This window comes from Meles meles, chromosome 5 (assembly GCF_922984935.1).
Source record: "Meles meles chromosome 5, mMelMel3.1 paternal haplotype, whole genome shotgun sequence".
Lineage (NCBI taxonomy): Eukaryota > Metazoa > Chordata > Mammalia > Carnivora > Mustelidae > Meles > Meles meles.
Window position 1 is genome coordinate 34,768,008 of NC_060070.1, and position 25,078 is coordinate 34,793,085.

The following is a 25,078-nucleotide window of genomic DNA, read 5'->3' on the forward strand; positions in this document are numbered from 1 at the left end:
AACCAACTGAGCCACCCGGGTGCCCTAAAGACGTCTTAATAAATGGGTTGAAAGGAGTTTCTGGCTTCACTGACTGAAATGTTACTTTGCAAGAAACATTTTACCGATGAAGAACATTGATTTTTTTTTACCCTTTCTGCATTTCACAGCTCTCGGGCGAGAAGTTCGTTCGACTACACAGAATGTGCATGCAGGTGAAGTAGGACTTGTGATTTGATGACACAAGCTACAGAAGACAGATGGACCCTTCTTTTTCCAAATCTTCAAATGAAGTATGTCTTCAAGTAAAAAGAACCCATCCTGACTTAATGAAATTAAAACACAGATTTTTTTACACATAAGGTCTCAGGAAATGAAGGAATCTCTCAGAAAAGATTCCTGTCCTGAATAATTCTATATTGAACCTACCTAAGATGGACAATTTATAATTATTCTTTATTTTTTGTTAGCCTCAAATGTTCAGACAACTAATGACAATATTTCCTTCTTATTCAAGGAGTTCCTGTAGCAATGCTCATTTTGGGGGGAATTTTCCCTGTCCTTACCACTTCTCAAATTCATAGTCATGGCTCTAAAATAATGCCCCCTGAGAGTCATGACTCCCATGGAAACTTTCTTTAACTCTGCGAGAATCACAGTGGGCACACAGGCTTAGTGATAACAAACTTATTTCAAGTAGAATAAATGTCCTGTTGCCCCCCATTTTTAACTTGAAAATTTGAATATGTGAGTAGTATTTTCCACCAGCTTAAGGAATGCAGAATACCATCAGATAGCTATTTCACTCCACTGAGCTATTTAAGTAATTTTCAACATATTTTCCCCTTTTCTAGTCATCCAGGAATATTAAGAACACTTTCTAAAATATTTATATTCTATTTGAATGTTTTTATGTCCAGAATATTTGTAAGTTTAAAGGACCGTGTTCTAAATCTGTGCTGTCCAGCATGGTAGCCCCTACCTTCAAGTGACTCCTGAGCACTTAAAATATGTCTAGTCTGATTTGAGAGGTGCTCCAAGTGTTAAAGTACCCCAAATACCAGGAAGAAGAGAAGAAGAATGTAAAATATCTCATTAATTATTTTATATTGATTATATGTTAAAATGATATACTTCTGGACACAGTAGATTAACTATGTCATTATAATTAATTTCCCCTGTTTCTTTTTACCTTTTTTTAGTGCAACTACTAAAAAAATTTAGAATGACGTATGTGGCTCCCATTGTGTTTCTATAGGACAGTGCTGTTCTCCAGAATAAAATGTTAATAAAGAAATTGTAAAAACAGCTCTTTGAGTAACAGCTGCATCATCATCACGGCTACCTGATTTTTTTTTTTTTAACTTTAGATTCCATTTCTTGGGAGGGGAGATGACACTTTAATTATATTCTAACAGGAGTCAAACCAGATAACTTCAGGAATCAGCATAAGATTCTGGCTCCTCATAGCTCTATTTGCCAACACAATTGAAAAGGAATAAACACTTAGCTTTAAAATGAAATTTACTACAGATGACCACTAAAATCCACTGCAACTCAAGTATCTAAGAGTCCACTCACTGCCATTCAACCAATACACCTGGCTTCCCATTCAACAGATTTTACCAAAGAAGTACTGAAGATTTTTAACTCTAGCACCAATTATTTCAAATAATGCTTAAATTGTTCTCCAAATCTTATATTTTAGGATTGGTAAATTTTATTCTGGGAGTAAAGAACATGTCACCCTTGTTTCCATAAAGGACTTTAGGACCAACTCCTAGGAATGAATGTTCTTTCTGGCCAGTACATCTATGAAGCAAGTTTAACTGCTCAGGGTCCTGAATATAACTTTGGCATCCCCGTAAATTATTCTGCAGGGCCCCAGAGGCATGCTGGGCGAAGTCAAGGTGGTGTCAGTGCCTTTCAAATACCCCAGGCACATGTCCAAGGCATGGCTCAAGGTCCTGAGGCAGTGCCCAGCAGCACGGCATGGAGATAACTTAGCATGTGCAGAAGCAGAAACAGCTATGCTCGGCAAAGTTAAAGGTGGACAGGTGGAGCCCAGCAAAAATGTTTTAATCCCCAGTTGTTCTCCTGCCAAGAAGTATATATAACTACAAATTTGGGAATGAATTACAGAGAAGCAATCAAATATTCTTTATCAAGCATCTTTATTTCCTTGTAGAGAGATACTGGGTTTCTTCCAATTAGATGCCTTCAGCATAAAAGTGGCTGGTTCAGAACTATGGAGAACCAGAGAATTAATTTACCTTAATTTTACTTCTTTTCTGTTGCATTTCTTTTGAAGGTACTCAATGAATGCCTGCTCCCCTAGTCCTGAAATGTTTTCATTTCCTAAGGGTCTAATTTTACATAACCCCCAAATGCAAACTAACAAATATTTCATATTAGTAGAGAACTAAGAAGCTAACTGGACAAGTGTCAGAGTCTGTCTGAACAGCAAAAGGGAAATGAACTGAGACATATATTCCTTTACAAGAGAAACATCAGTTAAAAGTTTACTCCCTATCTTTACCTTTTCATTTCTCTTCTCTTCTACTTAAAAACATAATTTCCTAGGCACCTGGGTGGCTTAGTCAGTTGGGTGTTTGATGCTTGGTTTGGGCTCAGGGCATGATCTCAGGGTCATGGGAGTGAGCCCCGAAATGGATGTGGAGCCTGTTTAAGATTCTCTCTCTTCCTGTCCCTCTGCCCCTCCCTCCTCTCTAAAAATAAATAAAATCTGGGGAAAAAAACCAAACAAACCATAATTTCCCCAAATCTCCAGTGCTTTCTATACATGTCAAAGATTTCCACTCCCTTTGCCATGCATACTTAGCTACTCAGTAGTTTAAACTGTATAAAGTAGGAAGATCAGGGGAAAAGATAAACATCTTCAGTGAGGTCATGATGCTACAACATGCATTCCTCTTGTTGGCGCTTTGTGAGCTTTAAGCAATATCATCATTTCTTGTCCTTTTGGCTAAGACCTTGTGCAAGCAAAATAATACCAATAATGCTGCTTTTAGAGATTCTCATAAGTGTGATGTGGGGAGGTAGGAAGCAATGGTTAAATTACATTAAATAAAAAAAAAAAAAGGGAAAAAATGGGGCACCTGGGTGGCTCAGTGGGTTAAAGCCTCTGCCTTCAGCTCAGGTCATGATCCCAGGGTCCTGGGATCGAGCCCCGTATTGGGCTCTCTGCTCAGCAGGGAGCCCACTTCCCTCTCTCTCTGCCTGCCTCTCTACCTGCTTGTGATCTCTGTCTGTCAAATAAATAAATAAAATCTTTAAAAAAAATTACATTAAATGCCCACCTATAATACTGTGCATGGAAGAAAATAATCACTGTTATATAAATAGTGCCATTATAAAAATTATAAAAAATAATAAATATATTTCCATAAATTCAGGAAAAGTATGGAAAAGAAAACAAAAATCATTCATATATCACCATGCAGAGATAATCACTATTAATGTTTTCATATACATATTCTAGATCTTTTTTCAAAAAGTTTTTTTATATCAGAGAAAAGGAAAGAATAATTGTATTCAGGGGCAGAAAAAAACCATCAGCAGCCAGAGGCACTGGGTGGTAACCCACATTGGTGAAGAGCAAAGGCCGTGCATACAATCAAGTCAACCTGGTTCAATTCCAACCCTAACACTTACCATTGTCCATGACTTTGCTCAATCAGTGAACCTCCCATTGTTACTCAGTTACGAAATGGAAATTTCAACCAGCTCACAGGGTTATCATGGGGATAATGAATAAAAAGCTCTTACCACGCACAACTTGACACATGAAAAGTAGATATTGGACTTGGTAGGCAAGGAATAATAAAGTATATGTGAGCATTGCTGTTTGGCATCCATAAACCCTGATTCAACACTGATGCAAGGAGGTCAAAATGAAGAATATGGTCCCCTTTATTTATTTATTTTTTTAAAGATTTTATTTATTTACTTGACAGAGAGAGAAATCACAAGTAGGCAGAGAGGCAGGCAGAGAGAGAGGAGGAAGCAGGCCCCCTGCTAAGCAGAGAGCCCGTTCTGGGGCTCGATCCCAGGACCCTGAGATCATGACCTGAGCCGAAGGCAGTGGCTTAATCCACTGAGCCACCCAGGCGCCCCTGTGGTCCCCTTTAGATATCAAAGTAATAAGTAACCTATACCATTAAGTCAGGGAAAAGAAGGATAGCCAAAACAAACAAACAAAAAAATACAGTTGAGTTATAAACTGATCATATGTTAATGACTTCCTTGTCTATATAAGCAGTCCATACCTCTCTCAGCTCTGAATTCATTTTCCCAACTACCTGTAAGAGGACATCTTCTCTTGGATATTCCACAGTATGGAATGGATGAAGATGTGGTTGGATGACCACAACCAACCATGCACATCAGGATCTCAAAATGTGGCCCATATTCCTCCCTCATAACCAGTCATTCACCAAATCCTGTTTGCTCTTCCTCTTTAGCAGTTCTTACTCTGTTCCTCATCATCTCCTATCCAGACTTCCTACAGCAGGGTCCTAAATTTCTACCTCCAGTAACAAATTCTCAGACCTCTCTTTTTATGAGAATCTGACCATATCGATCATCTGTTAAAAACTCACTAACAAGGCCTCCCTCAAGAAACAAGAAAAACCTCAAATAAACAATCTAATCTTACACCTAAAGAAGCTAAAAAAGAAAAAAGCCCAAGGTTAGTAAAAGTAAGAAAATAATAAATATTGAAGCAGAAATAAATGAAATAGAGATGAAAAAATTTTAAAAAGATCAATGAAACAGAAGGTGATTATTTGTAAAGATAACTAATACTAATAAACCTATATTCAGACTCATCAAGAAAAAAAAAGAGAGGACAAAATAAATGAGGATGAAAAGAGATATAACAACTGACACCACAGAAATATAAAGAATTATGAGTCTATTACAAAAAATTATACACTAACAAATTGGACAAACTAGAAAAAGTGGATAAATTCCTAGAAACATATAATCTTTTAAAACTCTGTCAGGAAGTAATAGAAATTCTCAACACACCAATTATTAGTAAAGAAATTGAATTGGTAATCAGTAACTCGCAACAAACAAAAGTCTAGGACCAGACAGCTTCACAGAGAAATTCCACCAAACATTTATTTATTTATTTTTAATATTTTATTTATTTATTTGTCAGAGAGAGCGAAAACACAGGCACAAGCAGGGGGAGCAGCAGGCAGAGGGAGAAGCAGGCTCCCTGTTGAGCAGGGAGCCCGATGTAGGAAATGATCCCAGGACACTGGGATCATGACCTGAACTGAAAGCAGATGCTCAACCGTCTGAGCCAACCAGGTGTCCTCTACCAAATGTTTAAAGAAGAGTTACTACTACTTTCCACAAACTATTCCAAAAAATGAAAGAGGAAGGAAATTTGAAATATATTCTACAAGGCCAGCATAGTCCTGATATGAAAATTAGACAAAAGCACTACAAAAAAAAAAGAGAGAATTACAGGCCAATATGCAAAAATCTTCAATGAATATTAGCAAAGCACATTCAACAATACATTAAAAGGATCATTCACCACAATCAAGTGTGATTTATTCCAGAATGCAAGGATGGTTCAATATCCACAACTCAATAAACATTATACACCACACATCAACAAAACAAAGGACAAAAATCATATGATCGTCTCAATAGATAAAGAATAAATATCTGACATAGTTTTACATTCATTCATGATAAAAACTCTACAAAGTGGGTTTAGAGAGATCATACCTCAACACAATAAAGGCCATATGTGACAAACCCACAGCTAACATCTTATATGGTGGTGAAAAATTGAGAGCTTTCTTCTAAGATCAGGAGCAAGAGAGGAATATACAGTCTTTCCACTTTTATTCAACATAATACTGGAAGCTGTAGCCATGTCAACCAGAAAAGAAAAGGAAATAAAAGTCATCCAAATTGGTAATGGATAACTCTGTCACTGTATTTGCAGATAACATGATATCACACATAGAAAGCTTTAAAAATTCCACCAAAAAACTATTAGAAGTAACAAATGAAATCAGTGAAGTTGCAAAACACAAAATTAATATACAACAATCAATTGTGTTTTTATGCACTAATAACAAAGTGGCAGAAAGAACATTAAGAAAACAATTCCATTTACAATTGTACCAAAAAGACTAAAATACCCAGGAAAAACTTGACCAAGGAGGTGAGAGACCTGTACAACTATAAAACACTGATGAAAGAAATCAAAGACAACACCAACAAATGGAAAGACACTCCATGCTCAAGAAGTGGAAGAATTAATGTTGTTAAAATGCCCCTACTACCTAAAGCAATCTAACAGATGCAATGAAATCCCTACCAAATACCAACTGTGCTTTCCACAGAACTAGAATAAATAATACTAAAATTTATACAGAACTAGAAAGGACTTCAAAAAGCAAAAGCAATCTTAAGAACAAAGCTGGAGGTATCCCAAGCCCAGATTTCAGGATATACTACACAAAGCTATAGCAATCACAACAGGATAGTACTGGCACAAAAAACAGACACATAGAACACTTAAACAGAATAAAGAGCTCTAAAATAAACTCACACTTATACGATGAATTGATCTATGACAAAGGAGGCAAGAATATACAATGGGGAAAAACAGTGTCTTCAATAAATAATGTTGGGAAAACTGGAGAGCTACATGCAAAAGAATGAAACTGAAACACTTTCTTACACCATACAAAGAAGTAAACTCAAAATGGATTAAAGATCCAAATCAGAGACATGAAAGCATAAAACTCCTAAAAAGAAAACATAGACATTGGAAAACATAGACAAAGAAAAACATCTGATATTGACCTCAGCAATATTTTTCTAGATATGTCTTGTCAGGCAAAGGAAACAGAAGCAAAAATAAACTCTTGGGATTACGCCAAAATAAAAAGATCTCACACAGTAAAGGAAACCATCAACAAAATGGAAAGGTAACCCACTGAAGAGAAGATATGTGCAAACAATATATGTGATAGGGTTAATATCCAAAATATATAAAGAACTTATACAACTGACAACCCCTAATAATCTGATTTAAAAATGGGCAGAAGATCTGAAGAGAGATTTTCCCAAAAAAGACATACAGATGGCCAATAGTCACAAGAAAGGATGCTCAACATCAATTGTCATCTGGAAAAATGCAAATCAAAACCATTATGAGAGTCCACACACCAGTTAGAATGGCTACTATCAAAAAAGATGAGAAATAACAAGTATTGGCAAGAATGTGGAGAAAAGGGAACACTCATGCACAGCTGGTGGGGATGCAAATTGGTGCAACCACTGTGGAATACAGTATGGAGGTTCTTCCAAAAAATTAAAAATAGCAATGCCATATGATCCAGTAATCCCAGTACTGGGTATTTATTTGACTCCCCTAAAAAAGCCCAGAAGTGGGGCACCTGGGGGCTCAGTGGGTTAAAGCCTCTGCCTTTGGCTCAGGTCATGATCTCAGGGTCCTGGTATCAAGCTCCGCATCAGGCTCTCTGCTGAGCGGGGAGCCTGCTTCCTCCTCTTCTCTCTCTCTCTCTCTGTGCCTGCCTCTCTGCTTACTTGTAATCTCTGTCAAATAAATAAATAAAATCTTAAAAAAAAGAAAAGATACTAATTTAAAAAGGTACATACATCCTTATGTTTACTGCAGCATTATTTACAATATCCAAAATATGGAAACAATTATGAATGGACAAAGATGGGTACATACACACACACACACACACACACACACAAATATTACTTAGCCATTAAAAAAAAATGAGATCTTGCCATGTACAGCAACATGAATGACCTAGAGGGTGTTATGCTAAGTGAAACAAGTCCAATAAAGACAAATATCATATGATTTCACTTCTGTGTGGAATCTAAAACCAAAACAAATGAATAAGCAAATAAAAAGCAAAAACAGACCCATAAATACAGAGATTTATCTGATGCTTGGCAGAGCAAAGAGGGTTAAGAGGATGAGCAAAATGGGTGAAGGGGAGTGGAGGATACAGAATGAGTAAGTCACAGAGATAAAATGTACGGCATAGGGAATACAGTCAATGGTATTATAACAGTGTTTATGGGGAGAGATGGTGGCCACAACTGTGATAAGCATAGCATACCACAGACCTGTTGAATCAGTATGTTGTACACCTGAAACTAATTTAACACCACGTGCCAACTATACTTCAATTAAAAAAGAAAAGAGAGAAACCCACTAACGAGTTCCCATTTGCTTATGGTTAAATGTCGAAACTCATGATCTACACCCTGATGATTTTCTCAACCTAAAGGGTGATAATCCCACCCACTATGGCTTGGCTTCAGCCATTTCTATGGGCTACATACTCTCATCATGTACCAAGACTACATCAGGCATTGGCAATATACTGATGAGGGAAAATAGGCAAGTTCCAGGCCTCACAGAGTATATACTCTGTTGGAAGAGCAAGCCATTGATCAAAACGTATTACAAATAAATGACAAATTATAATTGAAGTAAAGGCTACAAAGGGAAGAATATGGAGCTGAAAATGCCCATAATGGGTGATTTGATATGGAGTGGAAAGTTAGTAAAGGCTTTTCTGAGAAGCCACATGGAGCTGATAGCTAAAAGAAGAGCAGATGTTGGCAAAGGGTGGGGTAGGAGAGTGAATTAACTACATTTTCTTGTTTTCTGTATTCCTGATGCTCTGTCGTTTGGGGTGTCATTGACTACGGAGAGACTGCCCCTCCCAGGACTAGCCAGTTTCTGAACAGAGGAAGCAACATATGCAGAATTCCTACGGATGAAAGATCATGTTTCCATTGTTCTGCATGACCATCCTATCTAAATTAGCACACTCCCCTTCCTCTCCCTGTTACCCTCCCTCGCATTACTCCATTTGATCTTGGTACTCATCACTACCTGTAAATTTTCTGCATTTATTTGCCTAATGCTTAGTTACAATGTATTTGTCGCCCAAGCCCCAAGAGGTATGTTCCATGGGAGGAAGGAACTATTTTATTTACCGGTTTATCCCTGCTGCCTAAAACAGTGCTAGGCACATGGTAAGGGTTCAACACACACTTGCTTAATGAATGAACCTGTTTCATTTTTCAGCTTCCCTGATTGAGGCCAAACTTCCTTCTTTGTGCCTCCATCCTGCCCTCTGCAGATTTCTAACAACACTTGTCACTCTAAATGCCCTTGGATTACAGATCAGCCTCCCTCTGCGAAATCTAAGCTCTCTGTGCCAAGGACTGCATTGTGTCCCTGGTCTCTAGCAGGGCGCAGGGCGTGAACACACATAAAACAATGTCCATGAGTTTTTTCTCTTTACCTAAATTTAAGCAAAACAGAACATGCCATGTCTCTCTAACATAGCTGTCCAATTCTGAACATCATTCAAATCAGCCTATTTTTCATACCTCATTGGCCTCCCTCACTTCCCTTCTGTTTCTGCCCTTCCTACACATACACACAAAGGCAAAGCCAGTGGTCATTCAGTTTTCCAAGTGGAAAAATGGGTCATATCATGACTGAAGTTGAAAGTGTTAATGGATGAGTGCAATGTACCAGCTCTGCTGTGGGGGTGGGAGGAATACACACACACACACACACACACACACACACACACATATGGCAATCCACCCCAAATTTCATTTTTAGTCCAAGAGAGAATTATTTCCTCCATCAATTGGCTATTCAGATCAAAGAACCTTTGCAAATGATACTTTGTCCTAATTATGAGGCTGTCACTATTCTCCGATATTCTATAACTTCAAAATCCAAGCACCCAGGTAGAGGCAGTGATTTTGAATGGAAATTATAGCTCAGCAACAAGAAACTCTCTTGAGTAAAAGGACAATCTTTTTCATTTTTCTAAAAAGGTTTCATTTCTGTCACACTGCTTCTCACTCGAAATTTAGCTTCTATTCAGAATTATGGTGCATACATTGTTGTTCTTTGGGGAATCTTTTTGAATAGTATTTATTTTCCTTTGGTTTAGGGCTATTTGGCTTCTCTCTTCCCTTCTATTTGTTTCTTATACTGTGGATGACAAGTTAAATAACATAAGAAGAGCCATAAAATGTGTCCCCAATACTACACTAGCTATGGAATAAACACTAGGGTTTCAAGTGCAGTAATTCTTAAACCTTATATATTCCCCAAATTCAATCTTTCTGTGTGGTCCAGTCCCCTAATTAAGTCACTAAAGTGGTTATTCCCCAGATTAACTACTGAAGGTAGTAGGGAAAAGAAGGTATGAAAAAGACAAATACTGTTTTATTTGAGGGTATATTCAAATGTGATTGCACTTTTGAGGCAAATTGTTAGGTGGTGAGGACACTAGTGGGAGGCAACAGGACAGTCTGGGGTCTGTGGGTAGACTTCGTGGCCCTTCCGCCACTCTTCCCATGCCAGGGGCGTAGCAAGAGGATGATGAGTGTCAGCCTTTCTGATGTCCCCTGGTCGGGTTCTTCTCATCTGTAGCATAGACACTGGCTGTTGTATTAGCAAGTCTATCTCTCTACCTCAAATAAGCAAATACTAATAACTAGTGACCAATATTCACACAAGATTTCTTTTATTTTAAAATTCCAAGCAGACTGAAGCCTATCGCTGAGGTCCCTTGCGTTCAAGGGAGAGAAATGTGTACGCAGCCTTACAGTTGGAGTCTGCGTATTCACTGCACATAACCCGCGACCCAGCTTATGTATGTCACAGCCAAGAGATGTGTCTTGATGTGTGCCAGCTGTGACACAAGGTGCTAATCAATCATGCATATTTCTAATATACAGTCTATCTTTGTTGTAGCCACACCCATGCATCTCCTAGCCTGTCAGTAACCTCTTGCCCATCTAGTCCTGCAATGTAATCACAGCCCTGGCCCAGGAATGATACAGAACACAGAAAATATCCGTCATCTCGTGATTGCATCTACTGTAGAATAGCCCCAACATCTGCCCCACAAATATTCTTTCCCAAATCTAGGAGTCCTTGTTAAAATGATAAGATTTAGAAATTTGATGGATAGGTTTTGACTTAATACTAAGGACACCCATCCAAAACATGGCCTTACTACCATTGATGTCTCTTGTTGCCTCATCAGGTTCTGAGAATATCACTGACTTGTGAAATAAAAAATAAGCATCAGCAACCTGTACAGTTTGACTTGTGTTCCAGATAATAAAAAACTTCTCTCAACATAAAATCACAGATTGTAACTGAAAAATATTTGTTCGGTTATGGATTTTAAAAAGCAAATCATTTTTTTAAAAGCACATCCATTTTTCCAAATGCAAAGAGGAAATGACAGTTTTTATAGGTTAAAATAAAAGTAATGCCATTTTGATTTCCTAAATTTCTCCCTCCAAAATGACCAAATTGAACAAGATTTCAGATTTTTCTCAGTAATAACATTCAACAGATTGGACTGTTTGAACAATGCTGTGTTTCATTATTAAAGCTGTGATCTTTCATACCCAATTATCGATGCTCTTCAGTTATACCCTCCTTTAAAACATCACCTAAATTACTACATGACATTACTACAGATAAAGATAATCAGGAGACATAGCAGTTTCTAGGACCATTACGTAATAGCATACTTGAAACGTGAAGTTCTATTATAAAATGTTGACTTCACATCATATTTTGGGAACCCCTGAAATGAAAAGCCATCCTTCTTATGGAAGTCAAGAATTAAAAAAAAAAATTACTCCCATATCTAACCCAAACAGCTTGATATACCCATTCTGCATATAAAACTAGTATGGTTTGATTTTTAGCAATATTAACCACAAGTTAAATTAAAACATTATGTTGGCTGTTTTTAGGGACCAAGTACCAAGTCAGATATAATAAATATGAAGCCCCTTGTCACTGGCTGAATCCTAATGCTTCCTGCTTGAAGTCTCCTGTAACATACCAACTAACTTGTCTCTAAGCTACTCATGCACATATCTTTCAATCACTAAAAACGTTTCTAGTAAACTAGTAAAAATAGGTTTGCATCTTACAATTTTTGTATCCTGTACAATGCCACTCATAATGTCTTTATCACAGATTGTAACTGAAAAATATTTGTTGGATTATGGATTTTAAGAAGCAAGCCATTTTTTTAAAAGCACATCCATTTCTTCAAATGGAAAGAAGAAATGACAGTTTTTTACAGGTATAATTCTACTGTCGGGCAAATAAACAGATCTATAATTAACTAAGAAAGGTGCTCTCAAATATTTGATCTAAGCACAAGTAATTCTCTCCTGATGCAAACCACACATCAGGTTTTTCATACAACTGATAAATATGGTTGAAAGCCCACTTGGGATGCCAGAGGAATCAGGCTCAGCTTCTACAGTGAATCTTGGGTCTTCTGACTCTTCACATCCTCGGTGTTTTTGCTTTTTGTTTTTATCCCCTCCCAGAATGTTGAAAAAGAACCTTACTTCTCTTGGCATTTAGTGATAACCAGAAATATTCAAATGTCCAGCTGTTTGCCAAACATATATTGTTTGTGAAGCATTCGAAGACTCTTGGATTCAACAGACTTTAGAAAGCTTGTAAGAAAAGGGAAGTTCTGTATTATTATTAGGTTCTTCTGAGGCAGGAAGGTACAGAGGGAAGGGACAGCCAAGATCGGATTCTACTTCCTAAGGAAGCCACCAAGCCAGCCCATTCTAGAGGGAAGGACTGCCCCCCCCCTTCTTATTTCTAATCACAGGAGCTACTTGTATCATTTGTTTAACCCTTTGCCAGTAGTTACCTACTTTCCTCCCCAGCTGTGCATAAAGGTACAGGCTGTGTCTGTACTGTAGATCTTCCTCTCTGTCTTTACAGCTACTTAATTTTGATTGATGGATAGTGGGTAGTTAAGAATGTCAAACCTTTAAAAATTCAACTCCTATTGCTTTCATTTCTTAGTTTACAACAAAACATACATTCTTCTGCTCCTTAAAATATTTATATTTTAATATTTTATTAAATAGTGAATACATTTATGAAGCATTTTCATATTCAAATAATTAAGACTTTTAGAAAAGATTTTATTTATTTATTTGAGAGAGAGTGAGAGAACACAAGCAGCAAGTGGACGGAGAGGGAGAAGCAGGCTTCTCGCTGAGCAGGGAGTCCAGTGCAGGGCTCGATCCCAGGACCCTAGACCATGACCTAAGCCAAAGGCAGATGCTTAATCGACTGAGCCACTCAGACACCCTTAATTAAAGTATTTTTAAAGTACATTCCTAGAGTGTTGGCCACACTGAAGATGAATGTGGCAGCCACGCTGGAAATAAATACAGCAGCCCCAAGAGAGGGAGAAAATTTATTGCCTAAACTTTTCACAATCGTATGTTATTTTTAGGCTATTCGTCAACACCAGGTGTTTTCCTATCCTACTCTTGATGACTCAGAAAAATTATAAGCTCAGTTGGTTGTGCATATGTATCTGGGTTTATAGTTTTATCTTTTCCCTGTCTTTTTCATGAGGTCTCCAGTTGTGGCGACCAGGAACGGGCTGCATCTTCAGTCTAGAGGTGTGGGGGGAAGCACGTGATCTGAGGCTGACCCATCTGGATGGCCTCGGCCAATGGCTAACTGGAGTCTAATTTTCTCAACTAAAAAAGGGCAAAAGTGATCTGTGGTAAGGAGTCCCAAAAGCACATGTAAAGTATCTTCCATGTAAAAGGCGCTCAGCATACAGTAACTCTCTTTTTATTACTGCACTCTCTTTAAAATGCTGTTAACGGTACTTAAACTGTAGCTTTGCATATTCCATGAATTTCATTCACTGACTTGGTGAATGGAAGAAAACACCTGAATGTCAAATGTGGTCTTAATTTTTCTTCAATTATCAATTATCAATTATTCAATTATCAGCAAAAAAATGTAAAATCATTCATTTCTTTTGTATTTAAGAAAGACTTCACCAGAGATAAAGGAGAACAGGTTGAGACATTATACTGGACTATCACCAAATATGTATTACCAAAACATACCCTGGTTCCCATGCTCTATATTACACATAGCTGAAAGGCACATTAGAAATCTAAGGATGGAAGAGCTACATTTCTTTATGACCTTCTTTGAAAGATAAACTCCTTGGGGAAATACAATTTATTCAGATTATCAAGACCCTGCTGTGCAAATCTACAGTCTGGGAGCACACTATGGAGATCAAAAAATATTTACTTTATTCTGTTGGGTATAAAAGCTTTTAATGAATGCATAATTAAGGCAAAAAAGTGTATACAGCTTTAGAAATTCCACTGCTGAGCCAGGCCATTAATATCCAAGGCACCATACCCAGTTGTGATTCCACCTGTTTCCTATTTGGATTACAACCTAGTTATAAATCAAGGTATTACGTGACTACAGCCCCTGGTGCTGCAGAGAAGGATGGCACTCCAGGAGTCGAGGAAGCAGCATGAAGAGCTTTGTTGTGGTGTGTGGGAAAGGGGTGGCCCTTTGGAACATGTTGAAACAAACAACCAAATAAACAAAACCCAAACATTTTAATAGCCTTGGGATGAATGATATAGGGGGAAAATTAGCATGTATATCATGTATGCATGGGATCTGTGAGTTTTTTCTATAAATTTTACATCAGGTTTGATGGGGTAAAGTTAACTTTTATGAGAGAAAAAAATGAGCAATTCATTGACAACGCAGCCCAGATTACTTGTGGATATGGTAAAATACAGTAAAAGCAGATATTTTTATCTGGTATGTCTTATTTTTCTCTCTGCTTAAATATACAGAGAGATAGAAGTATATTTGTATATAAACATACACATATATCTGGGCAACCACATATCCTTATATTTATATAAATATGTATATGATATATTCTGATTCACCTAAAACAAAATATTAGCAGCAATTGAGCAAACTACAAGAGGAAAAAACCTCAACGTGCTCTAATTCTTTGAAGTCTTTGAAGGCCTATTTAAATATATTTGTGGTGTATAACAGAGGAATTCCACAATTAGGTTACTAAGACATTTTCATAATCAGCTGTATGCATAATATCCAAGGCTCATGAATAATTTTATATTGTTCTTGGGAAAGTCTGTAGTAAGCTAGAAATCCATGAAGGAAGCACAGAGACATGGCCACGTCAACAACCAATAATTCTAGCCTCCGTCACCATGTGCTACAAAATGCTATTGCAAAGTTTCCTAAAGCTGGCTCAGAACATCAAGCAATTACCACTGAATTATGAACTAGAGAGGAACTTAATGCACACATACTTTTCTTTCTTTAATTGAAAATAGTCTACCTGTGCAAGTACGACTTTAAAAAGAAAATTTCAGTAACCATCAACTTTTTTTTTTTTTTTTTGAAGAACAGCATAGAAGTAATTATGATCGATTTCCTTACTTAGCTCTGGTGCACAAAATCAGAGTGGTAAAGTTAGCTCAATTCTGCAGACTTTTGATAATCTGCCAGTTATCCACATAGACTGTCTTTGTCATTATTATCCATAAAAATGGATTGGAGGGTTTTTTAATTGTTTGTTTCAAATCTGCATTGTTCTGACTTTTTAAATTTTGAATGCTGTGAAGGATACACAATATCGATATTTTTATAGGTACAAACTAAGACCAGTTTGAATTTATTTGAACATGATGATGCTTTTTAAGTCCAAAGAGCAGCGGTTTATGGGCCACGTAACTGATATGACAGGGTGTGGCCAGAGCATCTCAAGCAGTGGTTCTCAAACTGTGGTCCCAGACCAGTAACATCACATTCAGTTGGGAACTTGTTAGAACACAGATGCGCAGTTTCCTTGCCAGACCTCGCGAATCAGAAACTCTGGCAGTGGGGCCAGGAGTCCCTCTGGTGGTGGGGCTGTTTTAACCAGCCATTCAGGGGATCCCACATGCGGTCAAGTTTAGGAACCACTAATACATACTGTGCATTTGAGCGTTTGAGTAAAGAAAGGAATGACTCTACAAATGTAATAACTCATACACATACATGCATGTATGTATGCAATATGCAGGAATGTCTATTCTTGCAGCAGAACTAAATCCTAGTCCTTCATCCCAGCCTTGGAAGTGAATAAACATTATACTGAAGGCACGGGGCTGATGCCGAGTACCTACAGTTGAATTAATAATAGAGACAAGCAATCGCCTTCCCAGGACCTGAGCACATATCCCTTAGTGTGAGAAAAGACCAGAAACCTGCTCTAAAGGACATCTGTGGCTAAAGAATGAGAAAGGGAGGAAGGAGAAGTTTTGGAAGGAAAGACAGCTGGAGGGAGGTGGACATGTGAGTAGCAGTCTCCTAGGAAGGAACAGATCACATTTTCCTTCTTTTAAACAAACGCACTGCTTTCATCTTCCCTCACAGGAGATCTCAGGACATCACGCAACTACATTATAAAATGTCCTATCACAGGGCACCGTCATGGCACACATAGAAGATGGCAAACAAACTTGGGTTTTTATGCAGCTACTATGCATTAAGCTAGAAATGAAGGATTTTTTTTTTCCATTTCTTTCTCGGATTCTGTATATGAGAAAGGGGCAAGATGTTTTATTTACAGGAAGGGCAGGAGAAACAATAAAACCAAACTGCCTAGATGCAAAGCGTTAATACCAATGTAATATGTTGCTTTGAAAAGCATTGCTTTTACTATTTATTAAAGTATAATTTCAGGGTGATGTTTTCACAATTCAGAGGCAGGGAGAGAGCTGATGTTTCATTTAAATTATTTGCAAAATTTTTTTCCCTAAGACAATGCATGCCCTTTTACAAAAGCAAAGAGAAGTGCTTGAAAGAAAAAAAAAAATACCTTTTACAGAATGGTGATTATTTTCAAAATTTTCAGGAATAGACTCATCCAATATGTTATCAATTGAAGGTAGGCAGTAAAGTTGTGACACTTCCAGGAATGAGGAAAGACAAGAGCGAGGGAAACAGGTAAGAAGATAACGGTAGAACTGGGGCGCCTGGGTGGCTCAGTGGGTTAAAGCCTCTGCCTTGGCTCGGGTCGTGATCTCAGGGTCCTGGGATCGAGCCCCGCATCGGGCTCTCTGCTCCGCGGGGAGCCTGCTTCCTCCTCTCTCTCTGCCTGCTTCTCTGCCTAGTTGTGATTTCTCTCTGTCAGATAAATAAAATATTAAAAAAAAAAAAAAAAAAAAAAAAAAGATAACGGTAGAACTAACAAGAGGAATTCACAAGTGATTATTCCATTCTATTGGCTCTGGTTCCTAGGGTACCTACTGCAGGTAGGATACTTTATATGCATTATCTCACTGAATCCTCCAGCATGCCAAGAGGTAGATACTGTATCTATATTTTACAGATGAGGACTGGGGGCAAAACAGTTAAGCAGTTTGCCCAAGGACCCATAACTCTGGGACATGAACTTATATCATGGAGAGACAGATAAGTAAATCAACACAAACAATATGGTGTGATCAGCATCCCCAGAAGACTACTCATAATGAATTAAGAGGGGAAATTTGACTCCAGCTAGGTGGACTGACCAGGCAACTCTGAAAGAGGAGATAACATATGAGCAAAGTACTTAAAGAGGAATTCAGAAGGTGACAAAACGAAGGAAGAATAATCCATGGAGAAAGAGGCTTCATTCAAAGAGTTTAAGGTACAAAGAAATGCATGAAGTTCATAATGACTGTGGCATTGCACCTGGTGGTAAATTGTTTGAAACAAACAAACAAACAAAAAACCCTAAAGAGATAGGAAGCTTCATAATAAAGATGGGACCTGTGTGTCAGATTAGGGGGAATGAACCTTATCCTGAGGCTGTGATGAACCACGGACTACGGAATGATTTTAGACACGACTGCGACGTAATCAGGTTATTTTTTTTTACAAATCAACCAGAATTTTTAGAAGTTATTTTTACATGTCAATCAAACAGAATTTTGAGTGTGGCAAGAGTAAAGGTAGGTTCATTGGGGAGGAGGAAGATTCTTTAGTCCAGGACATAAAGAAAGTTCAAAGTAAGATAGCAATAGCGGTAAAAGAAATGGAGAGAATGAGAGGGATTTAAAATTAAGGGGTTTCACACAAAACCCTTTACACAAATGTTCATAGCAGCTTTATTCATAACAGCCTAAACTAGAAGCAACCAAGAAGTCTTTCAGTAGGTGAGGGGATAAATAAACTGAGGTACATCCCGGTAATGTAAAATTATTCAGCAGTAAAAAGAAATGAGCTATTAGGGTGCCTGGGTGGCTCGGTCAGTTAAGCATTAGACTCCCAGTTTCTGCTGAGGTCATGATCTCAGGGTCCTAAGACCAAGGCATGGTGGGTTCCACGCTCAGTGCAGAGTCTGCTTTAGATTCTCTTCTCCTCTCAGTCCTCCCCCTCTGCTTCTCCCCCCCCCCACTCCTTGCACTCCCTCTCTCAAATAAATAAATAAATAAATAAATATCTTGGGGGGGGGGAGAAAGAAATGAGCTGTCAAGCCACGAAAAGACACAGAAGATATTTAAATACATATCAGTAAGCCAAAGAAGCCAATCTGAAAAGGCTACATTCTGTATGATTCCAACTATACAATATTTTGGAAAAGACAAAACTATACAGACAGATCAGTGGTTGCCAGGTTGAGGCGGGGAAGGGAGGGATGAATAAGCAAATCACAGAAAAAATTTAGGGCAGTAAGACTACTCCGCATGATACTATAATGGCAGATACATTTCAGTATACATGTGTCCACACCCATAAAATGGACAACAGCAAGAGTGAACCGTACAATGTAAATGGTGAGCTCTGAGTGAGAATGACATACCCATGGAGGTTCATCGATAATAGCAAATGTGTCACTTTGGTGGAAGATGCTGATAAAGAGGGCAGTTACGCCTACGTGGGGGCAGAGGTATTAATACAAAATGTTTGTATCTTCCTCTCAATTTTGTTGCAAACCTAAAACTACTCTAAAAAAGTGTGTTTAAGAAAATGAAAGAGGTGGATTTGCAAGGTCTTGGTGACAGCATATGTACGACACAAGGAGATGAATGACTTTAGGATGACTCCTGGTTTCTGACTTGAGATCATACTCAAAAAGCTCACACGCCCAAGAGGAAATGCTGATTACACAGTTAGCTTAAAAATGACAGAACATGCTGTTTGTGCTTGGTACTGTAAGAACCACATCAGGGATACAAGAAAGAGAAAGAACAAGGTTGGAAACCTATTGAGTAACCAGGGATCCAGCTTGGGTTTCAGGAAAATAAATTGTTTCGTGGGCCACAAAGTAACTTAGATTTGTACGGCAAAGTATTATCATTAGATAATAGGCAAGGGGCACAGCTGAGCTGTTGTGGGAATGCTCCAGAAAGGTAATCCAGACCTGATGATAGGTCCCTAACAAAGAGGGGGAGGAGAAGCAGGTGTGTGAAACAGGGTACAGATGAATATGAAGCGCATGTGGGAGGCCACGTGCAAATGCTGGCTGAGCACAGGGGTCTGGCACTTGGGAGAGGAGACTGCAATAAAGTAGCCAGCCCTCTGCATGTGGATGAAAGAGAGCGCGGTAAGCAAAGCGTACCAGCGTGGAGCCGAGGGAGAGTGCCTGGAGGGAGAGTCAAGGAGCTGCTCAAAGCAGAGCTTATACAGGATCTGAATGAAAAGAAGAATTAGGAGAGAGTCTTGAGAAAAGGAAACTGTAGCAGAGAGTGGAACTCCCAGTGTGGAAATGCTGGAGAGCAGTCACATTAGGACACCATGAGGGGCCCACTGTGTTTGATAATTTGGCGGCTTTGGGACCTTTGTTGGACAGCTGTTGAGGAGTAATGAGGCAGAGGGCCGAGTTCAATAGGATTGAAGAATGAATGGAAGATAAGGAAGTACAGGCACTGATCGCAGTTTGGTAGTGAATGGAAGAGGGTTGCGATACTGAGAGAGGAAGAAAAGTTTCTCCCATCTTATTGATCCTATTTTAAAAAACGAAAGGAAGGAGCCAGTGCAGAAGGGGACACTGAAACCCCAGGAAACACAGAAGGCACCTGACGGAGTACAGAGCAGAAAGGCTGTTTAACCTTAGAGAAAAGGCCAGACACTTAACTCTGGGTAGTAAGATCTGCAGGGGGATGGTGGGTGGGAGGATGAATATCTCAAATGAAACCCAGATGTTCTTGTAATGTCCCTAATTTCCAAGTATTAAAAATAGAATTAAATGAGATTGATATTTGTTTGCTTTGAGAATTGATTCTGAACTCTGGCATTAATAAAACATTGGAAACACTTTATTTTTGAGAAAAATATGCTGGAAGTAATTTCATTTTATTTATTTTTTTAAAGATTTTATTTATTTATTTGAGAGAAAGAGCGAGAGAGCAGGGGCAGAGGGAGAAGGAGGCTCCCTGGGAACCTGATGCAGGGCTCAATCCCAGGACACTGGTCCAGCTGGCAATAGTTCACTTAGAATAAACATCAGCAGCATTAGAAAAAGCCTTCAAGACAATCTTTTTTCTCATTAAAAACTTACAAACAAGGATGACAGAGTCAAACCTCAGATTATCCACATAATAAATTAAAATGCCAAAATGACTTCCCTGGCCCCCCAGCATGCCTCTGGGCTGTTACCACTGACCTCCTTTGGTATGGACTTAGGGAATAAAAGTCAACCTAGCGTAAGAAAAAATTAACTGAGATCCTAAAATGGCTACTAAAGGATCTCATGATATATATTAGAGCCGAATATGAATGATATTTGGCAAATACAATATTCTGTGCCAGATAGCAAACACTCTTGATTAGAACAAATAATCAGTAGTTAGCTATGATTAACTAGGACTGATACATTTCCATCCTTTCTGATCATTTTCACTGATTAAAAAAACATCCAGAAGATGAAACCATTTCTAATATATTTTACAGACTCTGTTCTCTTTCTCCAAATACAAGAGTATCAGCTCCAGTGAACTATGGAGCAGCATGCGGTTAGTGTATTTGATTAGGGGCATATTAAATATATATGTTGATACAATCATCTGTCTTATCTAATGTGGAAAAAAATAGCTCAGTGTTGGAGAAAAATGAGCGTGAGTTCTAACTTCTTCTCAACCTTGAAGACAAATTATTCTATTCAGGACACCCACTATATATTATGTATTTAGAAGATACTGTTAATTTAATAATTAAAATTATAATAATACATTGTTTGGAAGAGATAACCTTCTATAAGTCATTGTAGTATTACTTTAGTTAAAAAATGACAACCTAAAAAAAAAAAAAAAAAATGACAACCTTATTATACTACTGCAAAATATGCAAGATCCTCAGTGCCAAATGCAATCCCCACAGAAAGTATTTTCAGCTTACAAAAAGGTATTCAATGAGTAAAACTAATGAAAGACTGACTTAGTGGGGCACCTGGGTGGCTCAGTGGGTTAAAGCCTCTGCCTTTGGCTTAGCTCATGATCCCAGGGTCCTGGGATTTCGCTCTGCATCAGGCTCTCTGCACAGCAGGAAGCCTGCTTCCTCCACTCCCTCTCTCTGCCTGCCTCTCTGTCTACTAGTGATCTCTGCCTGTCAAATAAATAAATAAAATCTTAAAAAAAAAAAAGACCGACTTAGTAACATATTTTCCTCTCATAACATAAAATTTCAATATTAAACAAGCAGGACAAAATTACTGAACGGAGGCACATTCATTCCCTCAATACCTACTGTGGTTCACTGAAAAATGTGTCTCTCCCAAATTCCTGCGTTGACACTCTAAGTCTCCACGTGCTGGTATTTGGAGATGTGGCCTTTGGGAGGTAATTAGGAGGTAATTCGTGAGTGAATGAGGGTGGGGCTCACAGGACAGGATTATCCTTACCTGAAGAGACGCCAGAGAGCCTGCATCTGTGTACCAGGCAAGGACGCAGCAAGAAGGTCATCGGCCAGCCAGGAAGAAGGCTCTCACCAGAACCCAACCATGCTGCCCCCTGACTTGGGACTTCCAGTGACCAGAACTATGAGAAATAAAAGTCTGTTGCTTAAACCACCCAGCCTGGGCCATTTCGGTATGGCCGCCCAAGCTGACAAATACATATTCTGGGCTCACGTGATGAGAAGGGAAGGAAGACAGGGATGGGGTCAGGCCTGGTAGCTGCCTTGGAGAACCCTGCTGTAAACTGAGGTCAGTAAGACCTTCTCCAACCACATGAGGAAACTCCAAACCCATGAGGAAATTGATGCAAAAGCAGCAGTTGGATACTTGCAGCTTCTGTGAAGCTATTTCAGGGATCCAGTGTTCCTCAAAATTGGAAGCAGAAAAAATAAATTCTTGGAAAAAGAACAGGAAAATGGCCATTCATTAAAAAAAAAAAAGGAACAAAATACCCCAAATTCTTCCTAATACCCTCATGAGAGAATAACATTCTTTAAACCTTTGTACCTTCACTGAAGAGAGAAAAATGACTAATTCTCATGGTAGCCCATTTAGTGTAAGACTAAATGGAGACAAGGGATGACTAATAAGCATCAGTCACAGAGGAGGGAGATTTAGGGCAGGAAGCCGCGGGCTCCCTCCCGCTCCTGTATGTTCTTGGCTTCCGAGTGATTAATAGTAAGAATTTTGGCTTTGCTTTACTAGATGATCCAAATGTGCACACTGTAAGCAGAACAACGCCTTCGATCTGGTGATGATCTTTTACATTTATAAAAGCAGGAAATAAAACAAATGAAAAAAAATAATAAAACAAATGCTCTCCTGTTTTCCTTGCGGTGATAAAAGGCTCTACCTAGAGCGCGCATGTCCCTTCCCTCTCCCATCCCCGAGCACGTCTCCTCTTTCAGGTCACGTCTTTCACATAAAAGTGCTAAACTAATGCCGCTTAATGACAAATTAATGTCCATGAATAAAAAATACACCTCTAATAGCATAGAGTAATTTGCCATTACAATATCATCATTGGACATGCCCCTGGTTTAATACGATGTATTTAATTCATAACCTAATGAGTGATATATAAAAAGAGGGAGATGAACCCTGCAATTACATTTATGTGAGTCTGTCACCTTATTTGTAAAACCTTAGAGTCATTTACATTCAAATTAGAACAAATGAGTGATTTCACAAAGTGCAGTGATAAATGACCACAGCAGCCCAAGACAAAACTGTATTTCCTGTGAACACATTAACAGTTTCCTATTATTTGTTAAAAATTACAGTGCATATTGCCCAGTGTGGTGTGAATAATGACTTTTTTACTGATTAGGTCAGAAGACTAATATGTAGCAAAATAAATAATTTTTCTTTTCATTTTTTCTGATTTTTTTTGCTTTAAATTAACTACTGAATTCTGGTGGATTCATACTGCCACCTGCTGCCTAGAAAGAGATACTAAGGAGTATTCTCTCAAAAGGAATTTATTCACCACTTGGGTGGCCTTCTTTACAAAGTGTACATGACCGTTCTCTCTTGTCAATATATTTAAATTGCATATCATAGTAAAGGCTGATACTTGCCAAACAAACACTTGCTAATTAAATAACAGGATATACTATTTACTATTTGGGAGAAGCGGTACGAAATGTAAAAAGTTTTTTTTTTTTTTTTGGAAAGCTAACTACAAAAAAAGGACACTTTCAGCAAAGTGTGTGTTTCCTAACGCATCACTTTCAGGGGATACAACCCAAAATCCAGTGGCCAGCTCCCCTCATCTTCTGACAGGTACAGCAGCAGAGGAGAGGGTGGGGGAGGAGTGTGTGCCCGATGTTTTCCCTACTCCTGCTCCTTGGTACAATCTGAAGGGGACTGAGAGGCTCTGCGTGCCACCCAGCCTTCTCCCCTAATGGCAAGTCCCAGAATGAAAAGTCACCTGAGAGGCCAGAGCACAGTGGACTAGGGAAGGCACTAAGGCTGCAGGGGTGGCAAGGGAGGAACAAGCCTGGCCTCAAAGATAAGGCTAAGGATGCTCTAGAACGGTCATCAGGGGGCACTCATCAGTGTTTCCACTGGATCAACACCCTAGCTCTGAATTTAAGTTTTCCCTTCTGTAAAAACAAAAGAATACTCACCTGCTTTAAGGGGTTCCTTAACAGAGGGAAAATGAGAATCACTGTCCAAAACACATGGTAATGAGAGGCCCTTGACAATAGGCTGTTTCCCCACCCTGAGCAAGGTAATGAAGGCTTGGGGGACTATGGTTTGGCGTGGAGTAAGGCTAGGAACAAGGACACCCCTCAGGAGGATATGAGGAACTCTCTATAATCTGCAGCCAATAACGATGAGAGCCCCCCAAAGGGGTAAGGTCGTTAGCAATGAAGAAAAGGATCAGGTCTGAGAGCTATTTGGGATGTAGAATCAGCTCAGCCTGGGAACTTATTGGATATGATGGTGAGGAAGGAGTCTCAGGCAATGTCCAAATTTCTAGAAAACTAGCAGATATACGGTATCATCACTAGAGACAATGACAGGTTTTCTCATGTTAAGTTTGGACTCGGCGTGTGATATTTAGGTGGAAAGGTTCAGCAGCTCATTTAGAAAGTCTGGGAAAAATCAGAGTTTGTGAAAACAAACTGGATTCAGAAAGTCTGAAATGTTGGCCCACAGAACTCAGTAAATCAAGGGACACATGGCAATACTACATCCATAGCCCATCACCCCTGACAAGGGGCTGCAGAGGTTCCTTGATGAGACTGAACATAGCAAATGGCATGTAGAGAAATAGGTATACTCTGAAAAGAAAAGTAATTCGAGCATTTTACCAGATCCATTTTGAAGACAATAACTACTCTTTAATGAATTTAATAAATTGCACCTTTCTGATTTTTTTTTTTTTTTTTTTAAGGCACAATGTACAAGGAAGGAGAGCAGAAGGAGGAGAAGGGAACTAGCACTCACATTTTATTTGGACCTGGATCTCAGATAGCAGATAAAAGTTCAACAGGTCATGCATATTAAGAATACACTAACGGGGGCACCTGCGTGGCTCAGTCATTAAATGTCTGCCTTCAGCTCTGGTCATGATCTCAGGGTCCTGGGATCGAGGCCAGCATCAGGCTCCCTGCTCAGTGAGGAGCCTGCTTCTCCCTCTGTCCCTCCCCCTCCTTGTGCTCTCTCTCTCTCACTGTCTCTCTCTTTCAAATAAA

The 25,078-nt window shown here is 38.8% G+C and overlaps 1 protein-coding gene across 8 annotated transcripts in view; it reads right to left on the reverse strand.

The window, feature by feature from the left end:
* The window catches only part of KLHL32 (kelch like family member 32), a 261,906-nt gene that overhangs the window by 93,699 nt on the left and 143,129 nt on the right, over window positions 1-25,078 (reverse strand). The window lies entirely within an intron of this gene.